This window comes from Carcharodon carcharias, chromosome 29, assembly GCF_017639515.1.
Source record: "Carcharodon carcharias isolate sCarCar2 chromosome 29, sCarCar2.pri, whole genome shotgun sequence".
Classification (NCBI taxonomy): domain Eukaryota; kingdom Metazoa; phylum Chordata; class Chondrichthyes; order Lamniformes; family Lamnidae; genus Carcharodon; species Carcharodon carcharias.
In genome coordinates this window covers 16,146,884-16,159,589 of record NC_054495.1, presented here as the reverse complement: position 1 = coordinate 16,159,589, position 12,706 = coordinate 16,146,884, and positions in this window count along the sequence as shown.

Sequence of the window (12,706 nt, the reverse complement as noted above, 5' to 3'; positions counted from 1 at the left end):
AAAAAGACCCGTTTAATCATATTCATTATTTCCTGTCCACCAATCTGTTTGGTATGTCAACACACTACCCCCAATTCCATGCCCTTTAATTTTATACGCTAATCACTTATTTGGGAATTTGTCAAAAGGCTTCTGAAAGTTCAAATAAACCACATCCACTGGCTCCCCCTCATCAAATATAATACTTACATTCTCAAAAATTCCAGTATAATTCTCAAGCATGATTCCTCTTTCGTAAATCCATGTTGACTCTGCTCGATTCTGCCACTGCTTGCCAAGTGCTCAGCTATTAAATCTTTTATAATGGACTCTAGAATCTTCCCCACTACCGACGACAGGCTGACTGGTCACAGCCCTTGTCTTTTAATAATCATAGAATCACACTGAGCAGAATTATATCATTAAATCCATCTAAAACAAGAGTTTTCAAATGTATCCCAACCTGCAATATTCTCATTTTGTCTCGACTGGTCATAATATGTTTATATTACCTATCCGCTAAAACCCACAGCCACTCATCTGATGGAGCAGGGACCTGGGAAAGCTCACCCGGGGTACAATAGTGTTTCTGGTACACACAGCACACTGACCACCGTTCGCACTTCAGGCCCACGCTAACCTTACAGCAAACAATGATGCTGTTCCTTCACAGAGAAATGTTCACAGTCACGGTGGGGAATTGATGAACCCCATGCAGGATGAAGAGATTGTGTACACAGACATCAAATTCGCCAATGTGAATGGGAGATGCAGCCTGAGAGTGAACATCAATTAAAACAGAACTGCAAATGCGCAGGAGATCTGCCCTCAACTTGGATGGTGATGGAAGTGAGCAGACTTTAACCCAGCTGATGTTATGGATTTAGACAAACATCATCGCTTTGCAATAAGGACTGTGAGAATAGAGATTTTCCTGAAGGGGGATGCAATGTTTTCATTTACAGCCACAATCTCATGTTTAGTTGCAGTAGAATAGTAACTTTTTAAAATATTCTTTTAGTGAACATGTTTTCCTCTGTATTGTGAATCTACTTTGCAAATCATTTTAAACATCTCCTCTTGTCATTAAGCTGCTGAAATGTATTGGCCCTCACAGCGCACACTCACAACCGAGGACTCGGCTATAAAATAAACCCCAGAAAACAGCAGAAAAGTAACTTTGTTTATTGCTGCCTGCTCTGAATTTATTCAGGTGCTCAGAACAAGGGCAGCTACAGGGAAGTGGAGTAAAGACCTGGACCCATAAGTCTGGGCAGAGGGGAGGACTGGGGAGAAGTCCAGATATGTATAATTGGGAATCTCTTTGGGCGAATTGTATTTGAGGACCATTCCCCAGGATATTTCAGCCCATTCTCTGTGTCTCCAGCACCACACGCACATTTCTGTTTTTTTCCGCTGGATAGAAAGCACAACCCGGGCCTGATCGGTCAAACAAGTGCCAAAGATGGTGCTTTTTAAAACACGGACTGGATGATCCATATAGATACTGTGACTACAAGGACAAATCAGAGGCTAGGAATTGTGAGACGTGTAACTCACCCCCTGATTCCCCAAAGCATGTCTACCATCTACAAGGCACAAGTCAGGAGTGTGATGGAATACACCCCACTTACCTGGAAGAGTGCAGCTCCCACAATACTCAAGAAGCTCAATACCATCCAGGACAAAGCAGCCCCGCTTGATTGGCTCCCCATCCACAAACATTAACACCCTCCACCACCGACGCACAGTAGCAGCAGTGTGTGTACCATCTACAAGATGCACTGCGGGAACTCACCAAGGCTCCTTAGACAGCACTTTCCAAACCCATGATCGCTACCATCTAAAAGGCCAAGGACAGCTGACGTTTGGGAACACCACCGCTTGGAATGTCTGCTCCAAGTCACTCACCATCCTGTACCTTCACTGTCGCTAGGTCAAATTCCTTGGAACTCCTTTTCTGCCAGCACTGTGGGAGTAAATACACCACAGGGACTGCAGCGGCTCAAGAAGGCAGCTCATCACCACATTCTCAAGGGGCAAATAGGGATGCACAATTAATACTGGCCCAACACTTGAATGGATAATAATTAATTACTTCTTTAACTCGGTAAACTCCTGCAGCCCTGGAGTCTCCTATATATTTGAAGCTTCTTCCAGCGCCTGAAAACCTTCCTATCTACATCAATATATCCAGCCCAGATAGTCTCTCAAATGCTGTAACCACCTCCACACCCTCTCGAACAGTCCATATCTCAGTAATGTCATCAACCCTTTCAAACTCTCGATTGCTTTGCAACCTCCTCCAACCTACACAACCCTCCCAATCTCTGTGACTCCTTCCAACCACTACAATCCTCCATATTTCTGCAACATCCTCCGGCCTCTACAACACTCCCTATCTCAGTAACCTCGTCCAGCCTCAACATTCCTCCCAATCTCTGTAACATCCTCCAGCCCCTACAACCCTCCCTATCTCAATAATCTCCTCCAGCCCCTACAAGCCTCCCTATCTCTGTTATTTCCTCCAGCCCCTACAACCCTCCTTATCTCTGTCAACTCCTCCAGCCTCTACAAACATCCCTATCTCTGTAACATCCTCCAGCCCCTACAACCCTCCCTATCTCTGTAACCTCCTCCAGCACCTACAACCCTCCCTATCTATGTAACCTCCTCCAGCCCCTACAACACCTCTCTATCTCTTTACACTCCTGAAACACCTACAACACTTTCAATCCCTTGACCTGTTTCTCTGCCCGTTGGACAGCCCAGCTGCTGCTATTGCATTTGGAGACTGACCTGAGGCATTTTGTTGCCAAACTTTGACTTTAATTGTTAGAGTCGAACCCCATACCTGTGGATGTGATTGTTGGAACCCTGGCCTTCTCCTATTACCGTTCACCATCACCAAACCCCACCTTGTGCTGTGGGTAATGCACCCCACCTTCTGCTCTGACTGTTGGACACGCACCAGCTCCCCACCAGTGCCCACCACCCGTGTTTGCTCGTACTTTTCAAACCTACAGCTACTGCTCTTACATTTCAACCCACACCCCCTCCTTGTGTTGGACAGCAACTCCACACCACCACACCCCCACCCTCCATCTGCTGCTCTTACTTTTACACAGCCCCAATTTGCTCTATTACATTTGGCGTCCCCATCATTGTTGGGCCCATCTCATCTGCCCCTTTCAGTTACTGTTGGACCCCCATCCTCCTGCTATTAAAGATGGACCTCACTGCCCACCACTGCTGTTCCTTTTATATAACTGTACCTGCTGCCATCAGCATTGCCAAACTCACCTTCTGCACTTACTGTTAGAACCCCACACCTCCGCCTCCACTTGTTGATACAGTTGGGCCCCCGTCACCAACCCCCCCCAACCCCACAACCTCCACCACCACCCTACCGCCACATCCAGAAGGTCCTGTTGAATCCACTTGTCAGCCCAAGCCTGGATATTATCCAGGTCTTGCTGCATTTGGACATGGACTGCTTCAGTATCTGGGGAGTTGCAAATGGTGTTGAACATTGTGCAATCATCAGCGAATATCCCCACTTCTGACCTTATGATGGAAGGAAGGTCAGTGATGAAGCAGCTGTAGATGGTTGGGCCGATGACACCACCCTGAAGAACTCCTGCAGTGATGTCCTGGAGCTGAGATGACTGACCTCCAACAACCACAACCATCTTCCTTTGTGCTGGGTATGACTCCAACCAGCGGAGAGAATTCCACATGCTTCCCATTGACTCCAGCTTTGCTGGGGCTCCTTGATGCCACACTCGATCAAATGTTGCCTTGATGTCAAGGGCTGTCACTCTCACCTCATTCAACTATTGTTTGGAGGACTATAAATTATTCCTACAAGTCGCATCTCAGCTTTGCAATTAATCAGCTCTAGCCGAACAGCTTCTATATCTTGCGATTTTGAGTAAGATCATCTCTCACTACTGTACAACTGACATATTTAACTAGTAAAGCTACCCCACTGCCTTATGTTGGACTCCTGTCTTTTCAAAATGTCAAATATCCTTCAATATTCAAGTCACAAGCTGGGTCACCCGGGAGCTCTGTCTCTGAAGTGGGTTATACAGATGTATTTCTGCCTGTGCCAACTAATCATCCCTTTGTATGTTAGGAATGCTGAATTCTTTCCGATACAGAGGCTGATTTCTACTGTTTCTTGCCATCTGTTGCAATTTGAGGCCTTTTCTGCTGGTGCCCCCTGTGTTCCTTCCAGCCATGCCCTAGTTATTATTACCAAAAACCCTAACCTGACCTGTTACTCTATTGTTTAATGTTGACGAACTACATCACCTCACACATGATCCCTCCTGACCACGGTTTGCTTTAAACCCCTCTCTGCTGCCTTGTTATACACATAGACAGAGAATTTGTGCCAGCACAGTTCAGGTGGAGGACATCTCAACCGTGCAGCTTGCACTCCTCATGATATTGGCGCTAGTGCCCCATGAGTTGCAACCCATTTCCTCCCCATTAAACTTCGAGCCATGCATTCATCACCTGAATCTAATTCACTTTATCCTAATTAGTTCATGGCTCAGGTAATCGTCCAGAGGTTGTTACCTTTGAGGCTCTGCTTCTTAAATGACCCTAGCTGGTCCTAATCCCTGAGCTGATTCCTTACTTGGTCATAGGCATGTCATTGCTAACCAGGTGAATCACAACAGCTTGAAGCTCCCCCCGCCCCCCATCAAATGCAGGTCCCTCTCCAGCCCCAAGCAGAGGTCCTGAGCCCTGGCATTGGGCAGGCGACACCACCTTCAATATTCGCGCCCTTAGATGCAGAGTAATTTGTGACGATGGGAGCTGAATAGAGACATTAAATATTAGGTGAGGAGCAAAGTTCACAGATTTCTTCACTGCTGAGCCAATTAAACAATTGAAGTAAAGGGATATTTCAGCATATTTTTCAATTGCTCTCTGAACTTAGTCTGGGTGATGGCATAAATACAGGTGTTTGTGCAGCAACTCAGGAGCTGCAGCATGAAGCCCAATTCCACTACATACCAATCCGCATATATAATTTCTTGCCCCAAAAATGACATCCGTCTCCATATAGAATAAACCATAAGCGTAGCCCAAAGCAAGACGAAATTTGCTGAGATAACAAACAGTAAAGTGATGGATTTCCTTCGACTCTCCATCTCTGAGTCTCTGGGTCTCTCCCCACTGCCGTGAGCCCGGAGTCTCCTGCGGACTCTGCTTCTCACTAAAATGTATCTGACGATGAGAACATTGAGCAGCAGAATCAGTACAAATGGTACACAGGGGGTCAGAATGTGATGGAGGAACTCGATTGATATCCAGGCTGTAGACTGCACAGCTTCCTCTGTCGCATAGCAAAACCAGGGGACATTATCCAGGGAATACCAGGCTGTTAATATAAAATACCAGGTAATGTTTTTTAAGCAGCTCAGTACAGTCACTGTTCCCAAAACCACAGCCGCTGTTTTCTCAGTGCAATATTTACTTTTCAGCTTCTGGAAACAAATGGCAACATATCGATCGTAGGTGAAAGTGACAGTGAACCAAACAGAACAGTCAGTGGCTGAAAAAAGCAGGACGGCGTGGATATTACACACAGGGATGGATCTCAGGAAAAGAAACTGATCATCATAAACAATGGGAATGTGTCTCAATATCAGATCAAGGATAACGACCAGTAGATCCCCCGTTGCCATGGCGACTAAGTACCGCGTGACACATTTCGAGAGACCACATTTGCCCCTGGACAGGATCGCAATCGTCACTAAGTTAACTGTGAGAAAAGAAGATAAATGGGAAAATTATTCATGTGGTGGCAACAATTTTACCAGTTCTGTTGAGATTCATTGAGATTTTTCAATATGTTGCTATATTCAGTGATCTACTGAAGTAATTGGAGCTGAAATAAGAAACAGAATGTTTTGTGATTGAATGGAAAGCAGGAGTGTTTAAATGATGAAATGATCTTGATGAAATTGTTGCTCTCAAGGTTGATCACAATTGTCCCCTCCCTCCTTTCACTGCATGGTTTAAAAAAAGTTGCATCTCTAAACAATGCTAATTCTGATAGAAGTTAATTGATGCGAACTAATGGAGTGCATCTTCCCAATACATTATTGGAATAGCAGACGGATGAGGTATGGCATTTTGTGAGGACAGAGGAGGAGAGGCGATACAAATAGTTCAGATTTCTCTGGGATGCAAAATCATAAAGGCATTGGGGCATTGCTGTACAAAGCCCAATAGGTGGCAGTTCAGGTTAGAGAAGACCTTAATGAAACTTTTGGGATTATGGGTTCCATAAGGAGAGGCATATAGTGCAAAAACTGGACATTTACACTGGTGCTTTACAAGATATTATTTTGTGCTGATCTGTTTAAGGGAGATAATTTTAGTGGCCTGTACATATCATAAATAAGGCATGGTGGGGAATGGTGAGCAGCAATAAATGGTGGAAGATGTGGCAGATCAGCTCCCCGGCCATATTACACCATTGGGCAATTCTACCAATGGTACGAATGGTTTTAAACATCCCCCTCACTAAAAGGAGGCAGGGATCCAATTTCAATTTGCAAAACCACTTTTAATTACCTTTCTTTTATTCCCTCAAGGGGTGTGAGGATTATTGTCTGTGCTGCGGTTATTTCCCATCCCTAATTGCCATTGTGAAGGTGGTGGTGAGCCATCTTACTTAACCGTTGAGGTCCATGCGGTGTCGGTACATCCCACATTGTTGTTACAAAAGGAATTTAAGGGTTATGGCCCAATGACACTGTAGGAACCAGAATATCTTTCCAAGTCAGGATGGTGAGTGGCTTGAGGAAAACTTCCCGGTGGTGGTTTGCACAGGTGGCTGCTGCCCTTGTCCATCTAGATGGCAACAGTCATGAGATTAGAAGGTGCTGTCTAAGGAGCCTTGGGGAATTTCTGCAGTGCATTTCAAATATGGCTCTGCTACCTCTGTGAATCAGTGGCGAAGGGGGTGAATGTTTAAGATCGTGCATGGGGTGCGAATCAAGCGGGATGCTTTGTCCTGGATGGTGTCAAGGTTATTGAGTATTGTTGGAGCTGCACTCACACATTCCATCACACTCCTGACTTGTGCCTTATAGATGGTGGGTAGGCTTTGGAGATTCAGAAGGTGAGTTACACGCCATAGGGATCCTCACCTCTGACCAGTTCATCCAGCCACAGTATTTATATGGCTGGCCCAGTTCACTTTTTGTTCAGTGGTAGCCAACAGTATGATGATAGTATGGATTCAGTGATGGCAATGTCATTGAATGTTAATGGGAGATGGTTTTATTCTCTCTTGTTGTAGATGGAAATTGCCTGGCAGTTATGTGGCACAAATGTTCCTTGATGCCACAAACTGACAAATGCTGCCTTGATGTCAAGTACAGTCACTTTCACTTGTATCAGGCTGTCATCATCCTGAAGTTAGCATTTCCACCCACAGCCACGTGGGGGTGTCAACAGCTGAATGTACGCAGTCTCCCAGTAACAGCCCGAGGGGTTTGCTTATTGAAACCAGGGTAGAATTGAGAACATGGAGACCAGATCCAGCAGCCCCTGGACTTCCCTCCAGGGAGGACCCATTTAACAATTGTACATGTTTTAAAATTATTTTTGGTCTAAACCCTGTATATTACCGTGGCCCTGAATACCTGAAAATGGGTCAGGTCCTCTGGTGTTGGGGTGGTGAGGAGGGTTCTCAACAGGCGATGGGAGTATTGAGCAGTGCTGGGTGTGAGCAAGGTTGGGTGTGAGCAGTGCTGGGTGTGAGCAGCGTTGTGTGTGAGCAGTGCTGAGTGTGAGCAGCGTTGTGTGTGAGCAACGTTGGGTGTGAGCAGCGTTGGGTGTGAGCACTGTTGGGTGTGAGCAGCGTTGTGTGTGAGCAGCGTTGGGTGTGAACAGCGTTGGGTGTGAGCAACGTTGGGTGTGAGCAGTGCTGGGTGTGAGCAGTGCTGGGTGTGAGCAGCGTTGGGTGTCAGCAGCGTTGGGTGTGAGCAGTGTTGGGTGTGAGCAGCGTTGGGTGTGAGCAACGTTGGGTGTGAGCAGTGCTGGGTGTGAGCAGTGCTGGGTGTGAGCAGCGTTGGGTGTCAGCAGCGTTGGGTGTGAGCAGTGCTGGGTGTGAGCAGTGTTGGGTGTGAGCAGCGTTGGGTTTGAACAGCGTTGGGTTTGAACAGTCTTTGGGATGTTTCCCACTCGATTACCTCAATAGTTAGTAAAACGTTAGATGAATTAAAACCACGTCTACCACGCTGGAACCCCCACGGGACTTACCCCACACCGCAGGACTCCCATGGAACTCTACAAACGTTTTGCCTGCCTGTCTCTGGAATCTTATTCTCCGCCAAGGTCACCTCGCAAGGTCCAACTCCGGACTCTCACTGCTCACCTGAGGCCCCTATGCGACACTCTTGAGACTCAACACCACACGAACACCCCGCACCCACCCCCCGCTCCCCACGGAGGCTCGATCGACAACTCACCCCCACCCCTGAAGACTGACAACACCGAGACCTGACTGGACCCCCACTCATCACAACCCCGACTTCACACCCGCGTCCCGAGGACTGACCCACCCATCCCCCCTGAGTCCCAACACCCCCCCTTCCCCAAGGTCCACCCTTGTCATCCCCGAGGCTCAATCTGACCTCCCCACAGCCCCGCACCCCTCCCCCACGCCCAGCCAGATCCCCCCCACGAATTCCTGCCACCCACCCCCCAAATCCTCCCCAGGTATCTTCTCAATGGCCTGTCAAGGGCCTTTAAACTGACCTGGTTTAGGACATCTAGTGATGTGTAAATTGGAGCACAGTCTCCTTCCACCCAACCTAGCTGCACTGGACCCTAGGAGCCGGGGAGGTGCTGCTCTGTCCGGCCCTCACCCAGCCTGAGTTGGGAGGTTGGGCGAGATGGAATCGAGAAATAACCCCAGGTAAGAAAGTGGGAGCAGAGCGTCAGTCTGTCTGATTGCTTCTTGGGTGAATATCAGGCCTGAGAGCAAACCTTGTCTAAGATGCAGCCGCTGATACAGACATGGTTATCCGGGATTTGGGTGCATTCCATGGATTCCCACAAACTGCACTCACAACACACCTCCAGCCCTGTCGTCTCTATCCAACCTTAGGAGTTTAACTAGTTGGTTCGTTATATAAAAATTACACAGGTAAAGTAATAGAAAGCTGCAGGATCCTCGCTTGGAAGCAATGGAAGAACATTCAGAAACTGATGGAGGCTGAATACAATTAGATAAAAGGAGCAGCTCATCGCACATCTGCACCAAATTCCCATCTGAACCATTGACTCTTAGACATTTACAGTACCTGAGGAGGCCTTTCAGCCCATCGTGTCTGCGCCGGTCAACAAATGTCTGAGTGCACTAATCTCATTTTCCATCGCTGTGTCCATAACCCTGGAGGCCACGGTGATGCAAGCGAATATTTAAATACTTCTTAAATGTTACGAGAGTTTCTGACTCATGCAGCCTTTCAGGCAGTGAGTTACAGAGTCCCAGCACCCTCTGGGTGAAAAAGCTTCTCCTCAACTCCCCACTTATCCTTCTACCTCTTACCTTAAATCTATGTCCCCTGGTTACTGACCCCTCTACTAGAGGAGGAAATAATAACTTCCTATTCAACCTTTCTCTGACCCTCATAATCTGATACACCTCTATCAGATCCCCTCTCAACCATCCCTGCTCCAAGGAAAACAAACCCAGCTCAGACCCTCCACCCCAGGCAGCATCCTGGTGAATCTCCTCTGCACCCCCTCCACTACAATCACATCTTCCCTATAATGCAGTGACCACAACTGCACACAGTACTCCAGTTGTGTCCTAACCAATGTGTTATACAGCTCCAGCACAACCACCCTGCTCTTGTATTCTATCCCACAGCTAATAAAGGCAAGTATCGCATATGCCTTCTTAGCCCCCTTACACACCTACCCTGCTACCTTCAGGATCTGTGGATATGCACAATCAGGACCCTCTGAGGCTCAGTAATTTCCAGGCGCCTGCCATTTATACTGTAATCCCTTAGCTTCTTAGCCCTCCCCAAGTGCATCACCTCACACTTTTACTGTTTGAATTGTATTTGTCACTGCTCTGCCCACCTGACCAGTCCACTGCATATCCTCCTGCATTTTACTGCTATCTTCATCACTATTTACCACCTACCAATTTCCGTGTCACCTGCAAACTTCTTGATTATATCCCCTATATTTAAGTCCAAATCCTTTATTTATACCACAAACAGCAATGGCCCGGCACTGAACCCTGCAGAACCCCTCTGGAAACAGACTTCCATTTACAGAGACATCCCTCTATCAACGCCTTCTGCTTTCTGCCTCTCAGCCAATTTTGGATCCGACATGCCACTTTGCCTTGGATCCCTTGGGCTCTTAATTTCCTGACCAGTCTGCCATGAGGGACCTTATCAAAAGCCTTGCTAAAGCCCATGTAGACCACATCAAATGCATAACCCCTCATCAACACTGCTGGTTACCTCCTCAAAAAATTCATTCTAATTCGTCAAACACGACCTTCCCTCAACAAATCCACACTGACTATCCCTGATTAATCTGGATCGCTGCACGTGCGGATATATTCCCTCCCTCAGAATTCTTTGTAGTAACTTCCCCACTCTCGAGGTTAGACTGACCGGCCTGTTAATTTCCTGGTCTATCTCTTCCTCTCTTTTTTTAAAAATGGGACATGGTTAGCAGTGCACGTGTGGCCAGAGAGGATTTGAAAATTACTGCCAGCGCCCCTGAAATCTCTTTTCTTGCCTCTCTCAACACCCTGGTGTACATCTCATCTGGGCCTGCAGATTTAGCCTCTTTTTAGGCCGCTCAACCCATTAGTGCCTCCTCTCTCTCCGTGTTAGTTTCCTCTAAATTTCACGGTCCTCCACCCTGATGTCTAAACCTGCGTTGTCCTTTTTCATTGTGAAGACCGACACCAAGTATTCATGGAGGTCTTTACCCATACCGTCCTGGTGTACACACACATTACCTCTATGGCCCCAATTTGGCACAACGCTTTCCCTAGTTATTCTCTTGCACTTTATATATTTAAAAATCACCTTTGTTTTTTTTTCTTTATTCTGCCCAGCAATGTTTTCTCATGCACTCTCTTAGCTTTCCTAAATTTCCTACTTAAGATCCGCCTGCACATATTATTCTCCTCTATGTCCTCTCCTGTATTGAGGCCTCGGTATCTGTACTAAGCTTTCTATGTCTCTAGATCCTAACCTTTATGTGACTTGGCATCCAGGGATCTCCAGGCTTGATCTCCCCACCAACACTCCACAACGTCCCCAACCCCCTCCCCACCTCTCCTTTGTCTTTACAGGAATGAATTTTCCCTGTATTCTCACTATTCCCTCCTTGAATATCTCCCACTTCTCTGACACAGTTTTATCTGCAAGGAGCTGCTTCCAGTCCACTTGGACCAAATCGTATCTCATCTTAGTAAAATTAGCATTTCCCCAGTTTTAAACTTTTATTCCCGGCCCAAAAGTATCCTTTTCCAGAACTATCCGAAATCTAACTGAGTTACAGTCACTATATCAAAGCTGCTCTCCAGCTGATACACCTTCCAGCTCTCCAGGCTATTTCCATCTGAACTGTCCCCTCCCTTGCTGGGCTTTCTATCACTGCCTAAAAAAGTTCTCCTGGATGCAACTTAAGAATCTTGTTACCTCCATATCTTGCACATGAAAATTATCAGAGTTAATATTTCCTCTATCTCTCCCTGAGTGATTGGGGGCCTATAGTACACACCCAACAGCGTGTTTGTCCCTTTTGTGTCTTTTACTTCTACCCATATGGCTTCATCTGATGATCCTTCCAAGCTATCGTCCCTCCTCACTGCTATAATCGATTCCTTGATTAATATTGCGTCCCCCTCCTCTTCTATTCCCCTCTCTATGTCGTCTGAATATCCTATTACCAGGAATGTTGAGCTGCCAATCCTGCCCTTCTTTTAGCCAAGTCTCGGTCATAGCTCTGATATCAAACTCCCACGAGCCTATCTGTGCCCTCCTCTTGTCCGTCTTATTGCTCAGGCTCCTTGCATTAAAATATATTCCATTCAGCCTTGCTAAAATCACTTCTTTCTTATCTAATCTATGAAATCAATGTTTCCTCTGCCTTCCAAGCCCATTTACTGGAGTTTTAACTTCTAATTCCATCTCAACCTCTCTCCTCTGAACTACTTTTCGGGATCCCACCCACCCCCCACCAACTCCTCCCGCCAATTTAGTTTAAATCCACCCCAGGAGCATTAGCAAACCTCCCTGTGAGGATGTTGGTGCTGTTCCTGTTCAGATGTAACCCGTCCAACCAGTACAGGTAACAGCTCCCCCAGAAACACTCCCAATGCACAATAAATCTAAAGCCCTCCATCCTGAACCATCTCCCTAGCCATGCATTCATCTGCTCTATCCTTCCGTTCCTGTACTCACTATGTGGCACCGGGAGTAATCTGGAGATTAGTACGTTTGAAATCCTGCTTTTCAATTGCCTACCTGACTCCCGAAAGTCTGCTTACAGGACCTAACTTCACTTTCGTTTTATGTAATTGGTGCCAACATGGACCATAACTTCTGGATGCTTCCCCTCCCCCTTCAGAATTCCCTGCAGCTGTTCATTGACCTCCTTGACCTTGGCACTCGGGAGACCACATACCATCATGGAGACATGT